At 40.3% G+C, this 21,001-nt stretch overlaps 1 protein-coding gene across 1 annotated transcript in view; it reads right to left on the bottom strand.

The window, feature by feature from the left end:
• LOC118797731 (B-cell receptor CD22-like) overlaps positions 1-5,988 on the bottom strand; it is a 57,613-nt gene extending 51,625 nt beyond the window's left edge. The window contains exon 1 of the mRNA XM_036556998.1: positions 5,963-5,988. The gene's annotated coding sequence lies outside the window, so the exon portion shown is untranslated. The remainder of the gene's footprint in view (positions 1-5,962) is intronic.
• Between the last annotated feature and the right edge of the window lie 15,013 nt (positions 5,989-21,001).

Below are 21,001 nucleotides of genomic sequence, written 5' to 3'. Positions count from 1 at the left end.
TTCATACTCTTCATAGAGAAAAGACACTCTGCACCAAATCATACAGATATGATTATATTTACAAAGTAAGGAACACTTTTCACACATTCTAGCAGATATTTGGATTTATGAAAATGAAAAAAGGATGTTAAAACATGATATACCTGTTTGGCATTATAAGGAAAACAAATAGAACATCTGTATTTTTTACATCTTAGCAGGAACTCTGAGTTTAAAAGCTCAAATAAAGAGATCATCATGTCTTATACTTTAAAAATAACACAGAATCAGACATTCTAGTTTGTCTCCGAATAATCAGAGCTCCAAAAACACTGAGCTCACAGATATCATAGAGAAACATGAACAACAAAGAAACAGACAACCTCAGAACAAACATCCACAAACACAGTTCAACACAACTTCCTTAATCTTAGTCCTAATCCACCATGTTCACTCACACTGGATCATGATGAAGGGATCTAAAGTGAATCCACTGTATATGGAGTTGATCACCTTCTCTGTTACTGAGTATCACAGTTTAATGTGTAGAACTCACTGCTAGAGTGTCATACTCAGGAGAACTGGACTGAGGGTCCAGAGCTGTGTACAGGTCATCAGGAGAACTGGACTGAACAGCCTGTGTGAGGGAAAGAGAGAATGAAGCAGAGGAGGAGAAATGAAGAACTCCATTTAGTTTTCTGAGTTAGGAATTCTTTACAGATCTAGAGGGAGGATTTGTGAAGAGACACTTACTGCAAGTGTGTGGTACACATCATCAGAGGACCTGGCTGTGGGCTGAAGAGCTGTGTACGTGTCGTCCTTAGCATTAGGATCAGCGTTCTGGAGAGAGGATGGTTAGAGAAGGTGTAGAGAGACTGAAGAAGTTTAGGAATCACTAGTTTAATAATTTACTGTTTGAAACAAATCATCTTGATGATCATTTACTGACTGAAACCAAAAGGTAAGTAGCTCAGAACAGCACTTTGGACAGCACTCTCACCTTTTCACAGCTCCATCCTACACTTAGTCCTACACTGCCATCTAGAGGAAGACCTTTGGGTAACACTTTATTTTGCAGTGACCTTTTTTACATGAACAATGGAGAGAGCAGTTACATGGTTCACAATATGTGGGTTATTTCTGTTATGACAGTTACATTGTGTCAAGATAAGACAAGTTACAGACTAGAGCCTGAGATTTTTTGGTCATATTTTTATATTAAAATGTAGGGATTTTTAAATCATTTGTCATCCTATTTTATCCTATCTGTACTAAAACCTGAACACATATGCTTTTACATTAGTTAAATTTTTAGGTTATTTCTTATTCTAAATTGACATTGTCTTATAATCAAAGCACCCCAAATAAAGTATATTTCCCAAATATCACCCCAGTAATGGAAACTAGGTCATAAGAAAATATTGCAAGACAGCAACAGTAAAGGGTTATTTTTGAGCTCATTGTACTTGTAACAGTCTTATTATGTCTGTCAGTTCATCAGGGTAGAGGAACAGAGCTCTTGGCAGAGAATTTGCAGTGAGGAGAACTGACACTTCATAAACTCAGATGCTAGAAGGCTCCTGATAAAGTCCAAAATGAATGGAGCTCTATGGGGCTTTTGTGCACAGTTTATTCAGACAAATACTCATTTTCTCAACAGGGAACAACATAAAGTGTTTCGGCAGTGCTGTCATTTTTTTAGATGTTGTTTAACTCCAGTTGCGGGACTTTCTAACAGTGCCTAATTTAAACTCATGACATCAGTGAGTGCAAAACACTTTACCCATCCAATGAGCTGAGAGAATTCACCATGTTTTTGACTAATTACTCATGTGAAGGATGCATGTACAAATTAGAAGTTTGATTAAATGGAGATAAGCACCATGAAATGGCCTAGTTAAATTAGTCTTCTTAAGCAGCTATAATGTGATGATAACAATGTATTTACACACTTGGAGAAAACAGGAAGCTGATTACCTGAAGATCAATATTGATTAATTTTATTGCTTGTTACTGACACACATTTCACGCTTTAGTAAACCCCATGTAATGACAGGTAAGAGTGATGATACAGCATTTTTTAAATAAAAAAAAATTCAATATTTACAGTTTAGCAAATATTGTAAAAATATGAAACTGCATTTCTCACCTCATAATCTTGTTTATTTGAATGTCTTTTCTTTCTGTTGTTCCTGATGGACGAAAGAATGAATACATTCTAATTACTCTGACAATCTATATTTATTTAGATATTACTAATAAACCCAAACAAGTTATTTTGTTAAATTGTAGGAAGATTTGTGTTTCATTTTCCTGACCTGCAGATGCAGATTAAGACAGTAATGAGGACACAGATTCCTCCTCCCACTGCAATCGAAACTGCAGACAAACTCTGACCTGCAGAAAATAGGATCATTTCCATCACTTTAGAGGCCTTATTTTAAATGTGGACACTGAAATATGATGTATATGTATTATTATTCACCACCCATTCTTAACAGTGACCATCACGGTTCCATTCTGAGCTCCATGTTCATTCTGAGCTACACAGTAGTACAGTCCAGTGTGGTCAGCAGTGATGTTGATGATGCTGTAATTCTGTCCCGATCCTACAGGTGAGGTTCCACCTTCTTTAAACCAGGTGTAGTTCTTCACAGCTGGGTTTGTATCACTGCTGCAGGTCAGATTCACTGAACTGCCCTCCACTATTTCACCAGAGGGACTGATGGACACTGAGACGCTCTTTGGAGGATCTACAGTAGACAAGAAAAAGATATTTATTTCGAGTTTCACAAAGTTAAATAAAAGCAATTAATATGTTGGGAAACTTACACAGAGCATTTAAATACACAGCAGTGGATCTTCTCTCTCCATGTTCATTCCGACTCTGGCATGTGTATTCTCCACTGTCCTCAGATCTGATGTTGGGAATGCTGTAGGTTTTTCTTTTCCTACTGATGTTGATCCCTTAAACCAGGTGTAGATCTTCACAGGTGGGTTTGCATCACTGCTGCAGGTCAGAGTCACTGAACTGCCCTCCACTATTTCACCAGAGGGACTGATGGACACTGAGACGCTCTTTGGGGAATCTAGACAAAATTAAATAATCAGTTGATTTGTGTTTGCAGGTTAACATATTATTAAACCTAGAACATTTATTACATATTTAATATCTTCTTAAATGTATGCAAACAATGCTCTTAAATAAGACAAGAAGCCATTAACCAAGCCCAGAAAGTCCTATGTTTTACTTTGTGGAAAAAAAAAAGAGATGACTCACATCTAACACTGAGGTTGTGAGCAGTAGAGTGGAGATGTTGATATCCTCTTACAGCACAGCTATAACTGCCTGCATCCTCACTGCTGACTGTCTGCAGGTGGAGCTGGTTGTTCTTGATGGTCTTTGTGGTTAAAGGATGTCTGTTTTTGTACCAGACGAATGCTGGGTCAGTCAGACTGCAGGTGGTTTTACATGTCAGATCTGCTGTTTCTCCCTCTGTCACTTCTTCAGGAGTTTCCACATGGAGCTCTAAGACAATAAGAGGACCATCAGATTAAAAGAGTAAAGCTGTAAAGACAGTGAACCTCATTCATCAAAGTTAGAAATGAGTTAAGTTAACTAAACTGAAAGATTTTTGATCTCTGCTGTTCATTCAAAAAACTGTTGTATATCAAAACAAGCAGTGATTTGGGTCTTCATAGAAACAAGCGTGAAGCTTATTTACATATCAGTTGCACAAATTAGCTCTCATAAATACATAAAATAACTGAAGTTTGTCCTGCAGATATATAGTTTATATAACAGTATACTATATGTGAATCAATATAACAAAAATATTCAACAGCTCATTAATCATAAGTGTAGTCTGTGGTCGAGCAGTAAAAGCTTTGAAACTGCAATGATTTAAAAGAATAAAATATGAAATGAACAAAATGTATCCCTTGTTAGGGAACCAGCCTTGTGACCAGAAGGTCGCCGGTTCAATCCCCTTGGCTGACAGTACATGACTGAAGTGCCCTTGAGCAAGACACCTAACTCCCAACTGCTCCCCGAGCACTGTGGATAGGGCTGCCCACCACTCTGGGCAAGTGTGCTCACTGCCCCCTAGTGTGTTTGCTCACTAGTGTGCATGTATGTGGGTGTTTCACTGCACAGAGGTCTAATTCCTCTGTGTGCAAAACACAGTTGGCTAATGGTTCTGAATTATATTCTATTCTGTTAACTGTTTTGTATTGACTGGCAGTACATATTACTCAAATACTAATTAGTACTGAGCTCATTTTCAGGTGTGACCTTTTTCATATTTGATGAAAAAAGGCCAAAGAAAAGCACATGAAAACCACTTTTTTTGGAATAATTTAAAACATATCCTTTTCATTGTGTAATACTTTCATTATAAATAGAGAAACAGAAGTAGATTTTAAAAATTTTAAAAATATGTAAATCTTCTTCGGTAAAGTAACCATGACCATGTTCCAGCAGCAACAATGTGTGTTATTTATAAAATTTGATGAATAATTTCTCTTAATGTTCAAATCAATATCTAAATAATAAAACTGTTTTGAAAGGATTAGTGTTTGTTTGTTTTTTTATGATTTGATGTGGAGAGGGTCAAAAAGAAAATGAGCAGATAAACTGAATCAGGTGTACGAACAGATAAAATGATGTAGGAGTGAATCAGAATGGAAGCTGAACATCATTACAGCAGATTAATAAAATCAGTGATGAAAAAACAGCATGAATATTCAGAGCAGACATGAATAAGAAACATTACTCTGAAACCAGAGCTGTGTCTTATAGCTGGACAATGGGATGATTAACTCACCTGTAACTCTGAGCTGAACTCCAGGAACTCCCACCCATTTTTCTTTTTCTACATTTGTTTTAATTCTGAAGCAGTACTGATGTTCATCCTTCTTCGTTACATCACTCAGTTTGAGGGAGAAGTGTTTCTGTTCATCAGTTAAATACTCGACTCTGCCTGAATAATCTGGGTCTTTACTCAGATCAGGTATCTTATCTGGGTCTATAGTCCAAAAAGTCTCTGTCACTGTAAGATGTTCTGGGTGAGTATAAGTTCCATTCATAAACACTGTGGATCCATTTAAAGCACATATTTCCTGTTGTTTGTACTTCACACTCCACTCTGTTCCAAAAGCTCCTGAAACATACGATGCATGAAAGAGCTGATTACAGAGTCTGGAGCCCATAAGACAGTCAGAGTTACTGTAGCTTACAGCTTCACTTCTCTCCTCTCGAACTCCAGCAGCTCCTCTACAACACTGAGCTGATTCTGAGAGAAACCACAAACCACAACAAACACTGACTCACCAACGGTCATGAGGAGAAAGATCAGAGGAAGAGGAGGAGCCATTCTCAATGACCTCATCACAGCAGCCTGGAGGATATTTTTAGTTAATGACAGTTAAATTAAATGTTTCTACATCTTCATCCAAAGTCGTTAAAAAGTCCAAAACTTTAAATGCTGACTCCATAAATAAGTCTGTGTTTTGTTGAATCATTTCATTTTTGATAACTGTGTTATGGTAACCTGATTGAGGAACAAGAACTTATTACATTTTGAAAACTGTGATTAAAGTGACATTTCTGAGCATTTATGACCAGCAGGTTTTTCACAAGGGAAGGTCTATACTGAGCAACATGGATCACCTTCTTCATTCAGAGCTGTTCTCCCCCCACACTGTAGGTTTAAGGCATCTCATTAGGTTCCTCAAACAAAAACAGAACTTAGCAAACATTTTGTTTGCAAAATACTTGTTTACATTACTTCTTAAGCTTCATGTGATCATATACAGTATGTTCTCAGACGTTCCCCCAAAACAATCCCACAGGAGGCAAAGATAAACTGTACTTCTTTGAAACTGAAATGGTAGAAACATCAGTCTAAACACAAATAGCTAAATTTGTCCTGTATCTTTTTCATAAACTATTAAAATATTCTAAATCAAACATACATCTTACCGTTCTGTAACGAGGCTCCTCTTCAACATCCATGCGATAAATGGTGAGAACAGAGACAGAACTGAAATGTAAAACTAGATGTGGTTAAAAGATAAGTAGACAGATGAAACTACCAGAGTTATATGTGGTCATCTTAGCTGCAGCAAGAGATAAACTTAACCTTAAACTGCAAGATGCAAAATTATCTCTCAGTGAAACTATAATGTCTTTTAGATGTTTATTAAGTTTTTTAATAGTATGCATGTACTGATGTAGGACCAGTTCCTAATCTTCCCCTGCTACTCTATGAAGCAGTAATGATCACTTATGTGTTTATCAGTGCTGATCTCAGTACAGTGTTACCCAGCTGATAGAATAAACATCATCAGATCATCTGAAGAACAGAGTGACTGATCTGCTGCATGTTTCAGGACTGTTTTTAAGGGATATTTCATTACTATATGAAATGTTTTAGATGAGACCTCGGATGGGTGAAATTGATTGGTGTGTATCTGCACTTTGTGGTTCTGTGTTATGTGCTGCTGTTTTGTGATGCACTGTGTGGTCTGAAGAATAACTTTTACATTAATAACATAAAACTAGTGGACATGTATATTTTAAAAGTGAATTTGTGTCTGCATGTTCCTGTGGCCTGTTTGTAGTATCAAGCTTGGCTGCTGCTGCTGCTGGGGCTCTCATAGCATGTCTGAGGTTACAGAGAGGGCACAGTTATACGTGTCATGATTTTAGCCTGGCCAGGTGCTCAGAGGCCACATCTGGGTGTAAATGATGTCATTTCCTCTGAAAGTATGAGATGAACAACAACAGCAATAGCACATATTTTCTGCATTCTACTTTTAGAACTGAACTCATGATGATAGGAGTCTGACATGCTGATTAACTTAATGAATCGTTGTTGTCTATAGTTACTGACTTTCAAAGGGGATCTTTGTTTTCAGGACATAGTTTATGCTAATAAGTAGGAGCCCAACCCTGTTCCTGGAAATCTACCACCAGTTTAGTTTAATTTCAGTGCACCTGGCTCTGACATCAAGATGCTCCTGAAGGCCTTGATTACATGGATTGGAATTTTGTTACATTATCCTGTAATAATAATAATAATAGCTTGGTCATCTGAGTGGGACACAGGGAAGCTGTGGAGCCCTTCAGTGGCCTGGCACAGAAAGAGCAGCTCTAGGAGCCAGCACAGAAGAAGCAGTCCTAAAAGCCGACACTGAAAAAGGACAGGGAGCCACCACTACAGCAGCAGCTGCTCTGGAAGCCAGCACATGAGCTGCACAGGGAACCTCCACTGGATATGCAACAGCTCGTGACGCCAGCAATGGATCAGGAGAGGGAGCCGCACAAGGACCACCACTAGAGCAACCTGGAGGACTAAAACAGGAGCCCTGTGTAAGCAGGCTCTGGAACCCTATATGGAGCCAGACCAGTCAAGCACTGGAGTGGCCCAGGAAGCGTAAACTGAAGTGAAACAGGAGCCTGGGAGCTGAAAGTGGATCCATCCAGAGAGCAGGAACTGGAGCTGTCCAGGGAGCCAAACATGAGATTCAGCTCCAGTAGTAGTTACCACCCCAGAAGAAGAACTTTGAGGAGCCCCCACAAAAAAAGGAGGACCTGGGAGCCACTAGAGGCAAGGTAACTTGGGGTGGCAGGTAAGGGCAGGTGTCTATTGACCATTGCTTGTACCCTTAAGGGTGCCACCCCATGGACAAGATCCAATAGATCCAGATCCAGTTCAATACCTTTTTTACCTTTCAGTACCTTTCTGAGACTGTATAGTGTCAGTAGAAAGCCATCATTATTCTACAGAGAAAAAAAAAAAATAATAAAAAAAAAACATGACCTGCTGATGACCTTTCAGAAAGCAGGTCCAGATCTCACTCTGTTGTTCAGATCTGATCAAGTTTATTCTCATCGACTTGTTAATACTGTACTGAGATCAGCACTGATAAACCCACCAATGATAAATACTAAACACTGCTTCATACAGTGACAGGAGAAAAGATGGAACTAGATAAATTATGCTGGACCATACTCTGCACAGTTTGGTGAGGTCAGCAATATGCAGACATGTAGGGTGAGAGACCTTGAGGTCAGCAGGTTTAAAAGCATTAAAAGCATTTTTAGATAGATTTGTGTGAACTACAGACTATGCATGTACTGTATGTATGTATGTATGTATGTATGTATGTATCTGTATTTTAACTAACATCTGAATATCTTCTTCTCCACCATGTTGGCCTGACAGCTGTAAACAAACCCATCCACTCTGAATGGTCCTAGACTTTATCTCAAGGAATTGTGGGAATGCAGGTGAGGATCAATCAGAGTAGATAGGTTTGTTTACAACTATCAAATAAACATGGTGACGATAATCACATGAGGACTGTATAAACACTGAAATGCGCAAATATATGCACCAGAGATAAAAACCCAGAATTAGTGACAGGTGGTCCTCTGATGAGAATCAGCGAGTAGATCATGGAAAATGAAAGCCAACAGAAGCCCCTGGTCTAGCCATGTGCACTGGACTCTAACAGGAGGGGGAGTTTATGACACATATGACATCTTTATGGCACAGTTATGTCAATGTAATGTAGCAGGTTGTAGTAAAGTGGTAGCTCCACTCCCAATCCCTGATAATTAATCTGAGATAGGCCTTAAGCCTCCCATGAGAACATGAGAACACACAAACAGAGGAGGAGTGGATAGACTGAGGGAGTAAATGCCAGAATGAGACTTGAGGACAGATAATTTAACCTTGACATTTTTTCCTCTATTCACTGCCCTGCAGATTAAAATCCCTCAAATTGATATTAAGGATTAATGTGTATCTGATTCACTTTGATGTTTGATCTTTGGCAGTGTATTCGTCAGTGTTTTCCACAAGTGTCTATAAGCTGGTATCTGTAATATCAGCCAGGCTTTGCTGCTGCTGCTGCAAAAAGATGTTTTATCCTGATTCAGAATCAGTGTCCTGCACTCTAATAACTACTATCACTATTAGACTGAAAACACTGAAAACACTGAAACTGATCTCAGATCATCTTCTACTCACAATGGCAAATGCAGTCAGGAGGAAGTGGCTAACTGGTTACTAAGATGCTCAACTGTGGTTCCCTAAAACAGACCAAATTAGTGGATTTAATAGAAGTGAAAAGAGAGAGAGAGAGAGAGAGAGAGAGAGAGAGAGATGGGTGGGCCTCTGTCATTTCAGGAAGTCTTAAAGCTCTTGTGATAACCTTAAGTGTCATGTATAAGAACACTACTCACTTTGTCAGGTATAAACTGACCTGTTAGATGTTTTAATCATGACCATCATCTGGATCATCATCTTCATTCTGACGCCTGGTGAGTTTTTCCTCTCACATCTGTGTTGAGTTTAAGATCTTTACAAGCTCAGAAACACACAGTGTGTTAGATCAGTGACTGATAAAGAACAGAATATTTCCTCTTTCTCTCACTCATATTTATCACTGTTACTGTCTTAGTGAGACGTTTCTGTGTAGAGTTTGTCACTCGTGTTCTACAGCTGACTTTTCACACTAAACAGTCCTGAGTAACGTCTCAGCCTCAGAGTTTGTTTAGTACTCCCTTATACAACATGTTCTCTTTTACAGCTGGAATCAGTGCTGTAACTACTGTAACTGGACACAGAGGACATTCAGTTCAGATTAAATGCCCCTATGATTCTGGATATGAGACCAACATAAAGTATCTCTGCAGAGGAAAATGTTCTACTCTGCCTTGGGGAACTAAAGACATTCCTGTTCAGTCTGGATCTGCTGAAGATCAGAGATTCTCTCTGGATGATGACACAGCAGCCAGAGTCTTCACCATCACCATCACTGATCTGAGAACAGAGGATGGAGGAACATACTGGTGTGGGATACAGATGTCTTTTCTAATTCCTGATATTTACAAAGAAATTCTATTACTGGTTAAAACTGGTGAGTGACAGACGGTTCAGACTGATATCAGTGGTTGTCTCTATTTCTTTTCTTTATATATCGGTGTCTTTCACTCCACATATTCTCCACCATCAGTGCAGACACAATCTACACCTCTTCCTCCTTTTCTCCCTACAGGTATGAGTTCTATGTCTGATCTTTTACCTGTGTTTGATTGAATTAAGGCACTTGTTCTGTCTCTCTGAATTGTTCCTGTATAATAATCTTTTAAGAAAGAATGACTGAATCAAATGACCTGATCTGAGCTTATAGTTCTGAACTATACTACATTTCTGAACTATACACTTATTCAGTTATTAGTATTATGTACAAAAACATTAATTGAGTAACTCGTTTTTAAACTGTGAACAATTCTATTTTTAACATTAGATATGCTAATGAATTAGTGTTTGTCTGTGCAATTCTATTCAGACATCCTTCATTAGAGGTTACATTGATAAAGAGGAGTTTATTTACTCTGTATAAATGACTTCATTACATATTACACTACTACACAAAGAAATATCTAGTGCTCATGTATAGCTCAATTTTAATCTATTCAAATTAAAGGAAAATTGCACAATTGTTTTCTACATTTCTGTATAGTTTATTCATTAAGAAGAAAGTCATTCAGAGTGGATTGATGTGAAATGGTTCATTATAGAGAAACTCACAGACTCTGATTTCTTTATAGTGGTGGTGACAGAAATCAGGGGTCACAATGTCCAAAACAAAATATAGTCATTTTATTTACTATCTAAAGCCAATTTTGAATGTGTGTCTTCTTCTGTAATGTTCATAATGATAAAATAGCAGTAAATCTGATATATTCCATTTTTTCTTATATTTTTTCTTATATTTTTTTATATAAAATTTACAATATTATCTCATCTACATCTACATAAATACATGGAAATGTACTAACTAGTCATCATTAACATATTTTAATAGATGTCTATAGTTCTTAAATAAAATACCAGATCTTTTCAACTTGTAGGAAGTGATTTTAAAGAAAAGAAACAAAATACAACAGAGGACAGTATTAATAGCACCCTTTCCTAATATTTATCACAGCTGTTTCTAATTTGTCACAGTCTAATCTAGTCTAATATGACTGGAATTCATCAAAGGGTGGCAATAATTGTGTCACGTCCACATTTCCATATTTATGCTTCTTCCCACATCGCTTTTTAGATTTATTTTATTTTTATTTTTTTTTACCCTTAGCTGTGGTATCTTGAACATGATTGTATATCAACCAAAGATGTTTCACAACACATTTTTATTTTATTTCTGCTTTTAGAGGCAATAAACTCTACATATGTCTGGTTCCTATCACCATTACTGTGAACAACTCTGACTGATGATGGAAGGTCTGATTAAAGTATGAAACAAGTGAAGTTTATTAAGTGTCTGTTTTCTGTTACACAGGAAGTTCTGATGACAGAGTTCTCTTCCACTCCACTCCATCACTCTCCATCAGTAGAGGTGTGCATTCCAGGTCCACTCAACTGCATCTTTCTGATACAAGTAAGTTCAGATCCCTTAAAACTCTAATCTCTCCAACACCAATCTCATCTCTTTCTACCAGTCCAGTCTTCCCCATAGACCCTATTTGGGAAATCTCACAATCACATTTATTTTTTACATTGTTTTTTCCGAACAATATTTTTTTTTAAACAATAAATCACTGCAACAACTGAGTGATTCATTAAAAAAATGCTGTTTCATAAATATTCAGTTTAGAACAAATATGGTAGAACTGAAACCTTATTATAAAGCATAGTCTACAAATGTCTCTGCCTTTTCATGCTGATTCATTTCTAATAAAGTTAAGAGGCCTTTTTTTTTTTAAGTGGTTGAAATTGGTTAAAACGTTAGTCATTGTCAAAATGATGGTCCAGAATCTGACTGAATGCAGCACAATCCCCATCCCCAACAGCAGGTGTCACCCACTTTAAAAAGCTTAATGGCTAAAAACTCTTCTTTTTAAAGTTGTAATTAAGTGCAGACTTTAGTAATAGATATTACGTTGATCAATGAGTTCAATTAAATTAAAATGATTCGCAAAATGGGTGTGTGTTTGTTGCGTGTTATTTGTACGTGTTTTTCAACTTTGAATGGCCATTTTTAAGCTAGAATTGCAGCATTAAACCTAGTCTGGATAAGTGACTGTAAACCACTGTTAGCTTGGTGCAAACAGTGCTAACATAACACCACAGCTCCCAGTAGTGAAAATTAGCATTATTTTAGCAAAGGCGGCTTATGTAGTGGTAACTGTATTAAACTCTGCTATATAGCTATATGTGCTATGATCAAACATTGCTTAATAACACATCATAGAAACATGTTATTTCATCTATTTTTTAAGTGAAGGGCGCTAATGAAACTATACTGACTTTGCACTTCACTTTTGATCATGTTGTGATTGAACAGTGATGACTGTTGACAAATACACATTATGGAAGGAATGGGACCATTTAAAATATCATAGAATGTTACATGTTTGCCTATGAGAGCTGTATGTAATACGTGTGATAACCCATCCTGGGCCCAGGTATACTGCCTATTGTTAGAGGGGGTAGGCAGTGGTAGTAAGGGGATGGTTGTAAAGACATAAAAGAGAGAGAAAGTGTTTTATCTACTAAATAAATAAGGTTTTAAGAACTTCAATCAATGATAAAAGAGTTACCAACTGCTAGGCTGTCATAACTCCCAAATATAGGTTACTTACACCACCAGCCACACTCAATACAAATATAAAAATACAAGTTTGACTGGGAGGGGCAACAGTTTTGGTCCAGTTACTCGACAGGAGGCAGAGGCTGATTCAAAAGATGTTTTAACCTTTCTCAGTACATTAAAATCATTAAAAGGAGACGAAGAACATTAAAAGCAACTAACAATAAAAGGACCATAAAGGGCAGCCTAAAGTTCCAGGAGCAGGCTGGATGATGCAGGGAGCAGTTCCAATCAGTCCTTCATTGTTCACAGCATGGGTGCGAACACCTGGCCAAAAACAAAGAAAACAAACTGGCAGTAAGAAATTCTCTAAATCAAGACTCAGCCCCAACGTCTAACTTCACAAAACCTTAGTAGAAAGTTAAGTTCTTATCAACTAAATATAGTTCACATCGCAACAGTGACGGATTAATAAATAAAGAAATGACCCATCGTCTGTTCTTTACTGCCACTGCACAAAACTACATTAAAAGACTGTAGAAATGGCTGCAGATATTCATGCCTGTCCAGGTAGAGATCGCTCCCCAGCAAGCATTGCTTCACACTCTCCTGGGTCCTCTTTTAAAATAAAAGTCTCCACCTTAGGGCACCTGTCTCTCTGCTGATTCGTCTATCATTAGTCCGATTTCATTGGCTAATCATTCAGTTGGGAGTTAATCAGTCACAAAATACATCTAATAACACACAAGTCACACTCAAATCACATGTAAAGCACTTTGCACAGAAATCCACCACAAAATGACACTACAGTACATCCACATATCAAATATACAAATATCTTGCCCAGAAAAGTCCCACTTGCAGTCTATTTTATACCCATTAATGGTCCACATTGGCTAACATAAACAGGCTCTCATATGTATAAATCTGGGTTGCCAAAGGAGGACTCAATTGTCAGTGTTTATTAACCCATGTGAGACCCACATGGACATGTTGGCTTGGGATGCTTTGGCAAAGTCAGTTCTATTTCAATTCAGAATTTCTTGCAAACTGCATTATTTACTGACAGAAGTAAATCATGTTAATGTGGAAGTAACACAAAAATCCCAAATATCTATGATCTCTGATGCTTAAACTCTTTGTAATCTCTTATTTCAGGTTTCATCATTCTGTATGTTTGTGTTTCACTGCTGGTCTCAGGAATCGCTCTTGGTGTATTAGTGTTTTTCTGCAAGTGGAAGAAGCCTAGAGGTACATTAGCCAGTTTCTCACCTGCCACATTTAAAATGTACAATCCACCATTTTACATACTGTGCAATATTAAATGCTTTTAAACAGGATGTTTTTCTCCCTTTGTGATAAAACTTGCAGGGGGTCAATGTTCTTTCAATACTGCTGATATCCATGATATACTCAAAAAAGAATATTGTGAATTTTGTATATTATGGTGTCATCGACAGGCCAGGCTGTGAAACCACTGGTGTAAAAGAAGACACTTATTGTGGTTGTTTTTTTGTTTAATTAGTTGAAATGTTTTTTATATTTTGTTTTTGTTTCATTGTGCTCCATATTGTGGTTTTAGTGTTCACCACCAGTGGTACTGTATGGCTGTTACTGAACTTCCCTGCTATATTCCCTGTAAGTCAGTAGTGCTGGGCTGGGCATTTCTTGCTGCCTGTTGAAGTGTCTGTCTAAAATAAAATCGCACATGACTGTACATGAAATGTTTTCTGCATCTTCTTCACATGGGTGATGCTACATTGCTGATGATACATTGAAATAAGAGGGAAATGGCCACCAAGCCGTAAGAAGTTGAGTGTCACATCAAGGAACTAGGCAGATGGCAAAGAGGACATATCCCAGAGAAAGGGGGTACAGATCACTACGCCTGTTCCCTCCCACAAGCATCTGTAGTGCTTTCCCATCCAGCACCAGACACAGCTGTGTCGCAGCATCCACCCGGCATTACAGCTGGATGGTGGCCACCACTGCGATGCACCTGTGTCTAGGACTGGAGGAGAAAGCACTAGAGTGGATCTGTTGCCGGAACAACATGATAACCTAGTGGACGTTGACCATGGCCCTCCAGCAGTGCTTCAAGCAGGTGCTCGCAGAGAAGGAGCTGTATACTGAAAGGACCCTGAGTGAGTGGCAGTGAAGTGACTGATATGCAGGCAATGCAGGAAGAGGGGATAGTCAATTCTACAAACCTGAGCTGACAGGGAAGCCAGCCAGGAAGAGCAGCTGCCAACGTGGGTCAAGTGCAGCATAGATGGGAAACAGCTCACTGCATTCAGTGACACTGGATCATTGGTGTCACTGCTACATCCAGGCATGATCCCTCACACCAAGAGTGGCAAACCTGCCAAGTGGAAAGTGACGACCATGAAGGAAATGCTGGGCTTGGAGACAGGACAAGTGGAGCTGCTTCAGGGCTGAAGCCACCAATGCTGGAGCAATTGAATAGGCAGGACCAGAACCCATGGGCAGTACACATGAGTAACACCCTAATCATTGTTAACAGCTTACAGGACAATGGAGAAAGCAGAAGGTGGCTGACAGGAGGGCCACCAGTTGCTGGCCAGGACAGTGGACAGGCGCACGTTAGGGATTTTGTTTGGGCTAACCCTTGAGGGTAGTGCTGTGTGGTGTCCAACATGGGACTGTCATGAGGAGCTTAGGGGGTGTGGCCATGCAAAGTGGCTCCAGGGAGCTGCCTCACAACTGGTGTTAGACACGTGTTGTGGTTGATGTTGTTGTTATTTATTTGATTGAAATGTATTTACATATTGATTGTGTTTTATTGTGTTCTATTGTGGGCTGATAACTGTGGTTTTAGTGTTCACCATCAATGGCTGTTGATGACCATCCCTGTTGTTTTTCCTGTGAGTCAGTAACACTGGGCTGGGCATTTCTTGATGTTTGTTAAAGTGCCTGTTCAAAATAAAGGAGCATTTGCCCATGGATACATGGTTTTCCATGTCTTTTTTACACTGATGCTACAGTATTTTGGCTCTCACACATAAAAATGACCACCAACAATGACAACATCAGCAACATAACTGTACTTTCTTGTTTCCCCTTCAGATGTTCTAAGATCAGTTACAACTCAGAGAAATGCCAGAAGAGATAAGGTAAGTCATCAGTGAACATTGAAAGTAAAACATGTATACTAAAGAATATGAATCTATTGTACTTTTATTCTTATGGCTATTTTTATAGGATGTACCCAGTTATGAAAATGATTCACCTGGAGATCAACGCTCTGTGGCGATAAGAACAGTCTACCAGACCCTAAACCCCAAAACCAACCAATCAGAATCAGTTGACCAGAGCCTCAACCCCAACACCAACCAATCGGATGCAGTCTACCAGAGCCTCAACCCCAAAACCAACCAATCAGAATCAGTTTACCAGAGCCTAAACCCTAAAACCGACCAATCAGAATCAGTCTACCAGAGCCTCAACCCCAACACCAACCAATCAGAATCAGTCTACCAGAGCCTCAACCCCAACACCAACCAATCAGATGCAGTCTACCAGAGCCTAAAACCAATACCAGACAACCAGATTCAGTCTACCAGAACCTAAACCCTAACACCAACCAATCAAATTCAATCTATCAAAGTCCAAACCTCAACACCACTCAAACTCAGACCTTATACTGAAGTGATAATTTAAAGTTGTAGCTTGTATCATTTTCTCAGATTTGTGTAAAGACATTGATGTCAGTCTTAAAAGTTTTCCTTTCTTCTATTTTGAATGTTGGAGTTAGTTAAGAGCTGAAAGTTGTTCATTACAGATGTTTACGCTGCCTATTGGTTGACTCTGTAACTTGCTTTGCTCTGAAGTGTTTAATCCGTTTTATCATTTTTAAATTGCACTTCCTGTTCTTTATGTATGTAAACAACAACACAATCATTATTCTCTTCAAACCCAATGAAGGTCTTTGTGCTGAAATGCATTGGTTTCAAATAAAGTGTGGAATATCTTCAGTCATCAGTTGTTGCTGGTTTCACTCTTTTCTATGTTTTTTGCTTTTAACAAGTACCTTGTTGGACAGTGAAGTTGTGCCAGGTGGCTCTTTCCAAGATATTTAGCAGTTTACATGCTGAGTTGAGTAAAGATTTCAGATAAAATGCTCACTCTTCTTACTACAATTACTGAAACACTCAAACACTCTACAAAGGAAAGAATTACATGGCTAAAAACATGACATCACAGAAATTGAGTTGTTATTGGCCTGGACTGGGTTCGGTCTTTCTTTGCATTTGAGATAAAATCCTGTAAGCGTCCAGCCTGCACTGCCGGCTGCCAGCAGAGGGCGATGGCGGCAAACTGCCATAACTTAAGGGAACTCCAATTCCCAGAAGCCCTCAGGCGGATTAGGCCCAACCTGACACACCAGTGGACTTCTCTACTTAAGACAGTGGCCCTTTGTCACACCTTTGTTGAGGGGTGACCGGTACGGTACTTAGCCCAGGTGGGTATTTAAACAAAAAGGAAAGAAAAGAAGGTTGAAAAAAACAAAAAAAGAGCAATTGCCCCAAAACTACTCAAAAATAAAATACAAGAAGGCTTGAGCTACAAAGCTAAGAAGGTGTTTGCTCCACTAAAAGCAAATTAGTGAACGTCTGCCTCCCCTTCATAATTACAGTGTGTCTTTTGTTTTCTCATTACCTTTTATTTCAAGTTTCTAGTTCAGTGTTTGTTTGAGCTGCTTTCAGCATCTCCTTTGTTTGCCGTTTTTCGCACCTTTTTATTTCCCTGGCTTGAGGTGTTTTACCCATCGTCAGCGGTAACTCCACGGGCCGCCAATCAGTGCATTGGCGGTTCGAGCCTGGCTTTGGGTCACCTCAACCCAAACATGCCAAATTCACACTCCATTCCCTCAAAAAATGTATTTAAAATCTTTGCACTTGGGTCTGCCTGTAACGCTCTGACAGAAACCAGACGCTCACGGATGGAAAAGATCACAGCAGTTTTAATCACACAAGGCACAAACGTAGTCGAGTAACAGGCGCGGGTCAAGTTCCAAAAACACACATGAACGATGGGCATAACACTAAGCGAACAAACCAAATAGGGCAGGGCAAAAACATAATCCAAAAAGGAGCGCATCCTCGAGTTGGAGCTCACGTGAGTTCCCCGAGCATTTTGGGTAATGGAGTCCGTATCGGCCTCCGATTATGAAGGAAGTTGTGCAGTGACGCGAACTCCCATGGGATTCTGGGAGATGGAGTCTGTTTCCTTTTGACAGCTTGCTGAATGTGTGACACTGCCTCCCTGTCATCCCGTAACAAATCCAGGAACATTCTCTGATATTGTGCCCAGTGCTGACACAAATCAATAATGATATTTACTAAAACAGAACACAGTTCAGCAATTTTTTGCAGTGTTTAATTCATACTCAGTTTCCTTCACCCAGAGCACTGCAGAACCTGCAGAGCTCAGTTCCACTGTACAGCACCTCATACAGTCTTCTGTAGAGCTTCAGTGACCTTCAGCATTATTTTTACACTTTCTGACTGTGGCATGGCATGTGCTACCCCGGGCTCAAGGAGGACACTGGAGGCAGGATTCAGTGCTGCAGCAGCCATGTTTTAATTCACCCAAATAAACATCACAAACCTAAGTAAACCAAAACTATGCTGGCCACTTTTCAGTGGCTTAAGCTGGCTAGACTTTTTAATCTTTCTCACTCAAGCTCTTCAGCTCTTCACTTCTGCTGCTGCTCATCCCTCTCTCTCTCGCTCTGTTCCCTCTCAGCTCTTTTAAAAGGCGCTCACGCTGCCAGCCAGATCAGCACCGCCTCCCTGTCACCGCCCCCAGCTTGCAGTTTTACCCCCTTACTCACGGCTCTCTCCCTGCTATCCTTGCCGAGGTTCGTCGTCTCCGGGTGTTCGGGCCCCGCCTTCCTGCCGGCTCTCGCGGCCGTTTTCGTCGGGGCCTGGCATGCCACATACTCCCACCATCCAACTCAGGCCGGGAACCGCCGCACCCCACCGGGGAAAGACCCAGTGCCGGGCGGGAGGGTGGGAGAACAAAGCCGCTGCGTGGTTAGGGACTCCCTCAGTGGCTGGTCGCGAGTCTTGGAGGCCGGCATGTCAAGGAAGGCTGTGCTGGCCACAGACACAGCCAGGGCCCCCGCGGCTTTTCTGGCAGCAGGCAGGGCCTCCGCGACTTCTCTGGTGGCAGGCAGGGCCTCCGCGAATTCTCTGGCAGCAGACGGGGCCTCCGCGACTTCTCTGGCGGCAGGCGGGGCCTCCGCGATTTCTCTGGCGGCAGGTGGGGCCTCCGCAACCTCTCCGGTGGCAGGGACGGGAGGGGTGAGAAGCTGGGCTCCAGGTGCCCTCGGAGCAGGGATGGGAGGGGTGAGAAGCTGAGCTCCGAGCGCTCTCGGAGCAGGAACGGGAGGGGGGAGAAGGGCTCCAGTCCTCCTGGGAGCTGGGACTGGAGGCTTGAGGGGTGGTGAGAGGGGGGCTCCTGCCCCCATGCACACCGAGGGTTTCCGCTCCGCCAGCAGGCTCCTGACCATCTGACAGATTGCCACCTGCTGCTGCTCAAGTTGCTTCCAGTGATTTTCAGCATCCTGGAAGACAGCCTGCAGCTCCCGCCAGCTGGCCAGGTGCAGGTTTACCAGGGTCTTGACGGCCTCCTCTTCTGCCGTGGAGACTCCCTCAGTGTGTTGCCGTCTTCCTCCTGGGTTTCGGCACCACTGTAGCACAGCATGTGCTACCCCAGGCTCAAGGAGGATGATGGAGGCAGGATTCAGTTTAGCAGCAGCCATTACTTTAATTCACAAAGCAAATAAACAACACAAAACACTGGTGACTTTTCAGTGCACCACTTTGCAACTAGACTTTTCAGTCTTCCTCAAGCTCTTCAGTCTCTGGCTGCTGCTGCTTGTCCCTCTCTCTAGCTCTGTTCCCTCTCTGCTCTTTAAAAAGGTGCTCAGCACCTGAGCCGAGCGGGAACGAGAGCTCGCCGCTCTGCCTCCCCGTCAATGCCCCCCAGCTTGCAGCTCGGCCACCTGGGTCGAATATGAGGTGTAGTGAAGCGGCCTCACTGCGTACCAGGGGGCGGGGCTCGGGCGGTGGACCTTGGGACTCTTTCCTCCTCCCGCCATCGCTTGCATCACTTGGCGGGCTCAGGCTTTGCGCTCCGCCCCCTCCACACTTGCGGCTCTCTCCCCGCCATCCTCGCCGGTGTTCGCTGCCGCCTGATGTTCGGGCCCCGCCTTCTGGCTGGCTCTCATGGCATCATTGTCGGGCCTGGAGGCAGGCGCATGCCACACTGACATCTTAAATTTGAAAGATTAACTACTATTTCAAAATATCATATGAAGCTCATTTGCATGTCTCAACACTCAGAGCTCTGTTGGGATTATTTTGTTGTTCACTACAAAAATTAGTAATCCATTGGTTTCAATGTTTCATAAAGAACTGTTGTCAATAAGTATTAATGACATTGAATTTTGTAAATTGATGTGATTCATTTGATAGTGTTTAAAAATGTAAATCAATGAACTGCTAAAATATAATGAAATATGATCACATTTTTGTTCACAGAATTCAAACATTCAAATCCCATGAAGTCAGACTTCAAATAACATAATGTCTGTGATCATATCTCAGAACTGTCAAAATAAAAATGAATTAATGAATATGAATATTTCTGTCAAAAAACAAGTTGCCAATAAAGCACAAGGAAAAGATTTCTAAATAGGACACTGCTTCAACAAATTAAGATATGAGATTCAAATATATCTTATCCATCTAATGAAATGTTTACTACAAGTGAAAAATGAAATATTTCATTGCATAGCTTTAATGTTCTTTAATACTGTCAGTTCAGATCCATGCACAGTAACAACAAAAAACAGCTCAAAACTTCAAACTGACAAAACAGCAGCTGCACCTAAAACAAAGTTCTGCCTCTGAAATTTCACTGTAAATCAAAATGGTTTTTCTAACTGTTAAACTTGTCTTTACTTAGCAAAACACATGTTTAGTGTTTTCTTATGATATTATTAAGACATCAATAGAAAACCAGCACATAATTGTAAATTAACTCTTAAAATATAAACTTTAATATTTAGTCCTTCATGAACTAACATTATTATAAACCAAACCTCAAAATAATGTAAATCCAAACTTGTAAGTAGTGACCTAAAGCCTCAGGCAACCTTAAGACATGAGTGCTCTCTAAATTGGTTACGATTATCTTGTGGGCACACAATATGCACATCTACAATTTGGCATATGAATAACGTATGACTGTCTACATTCATTTCACCAGAACTTCTTTTAACATCTCTTTACTTTCACTGATGTTGCTTATTAAGATTTTATCAAAGAGTCCTGAATGGTCCTACTCTAAGATCTGAACAACCAAGTGAGTTAAA

This window comes from Colossoma macropomum, unplaced genomic scaffold (assembly GCF_904425465.1).
Source record: "Colossoma macropomum unplaced genomic scaffold, Colossoma_macropomum, whole genome shotgun sequence".
NCBI classification, from domain to species: domain Eukaryota; kingdom Metazoa; phylum Chordata; class Actinopteri; order Characiformes; family Serrasalmidae; genus Colossoma; species Colossoma macropomum.
This window is presented reverse-complemented; position numbering and strand designations above follow the sequence as displayed.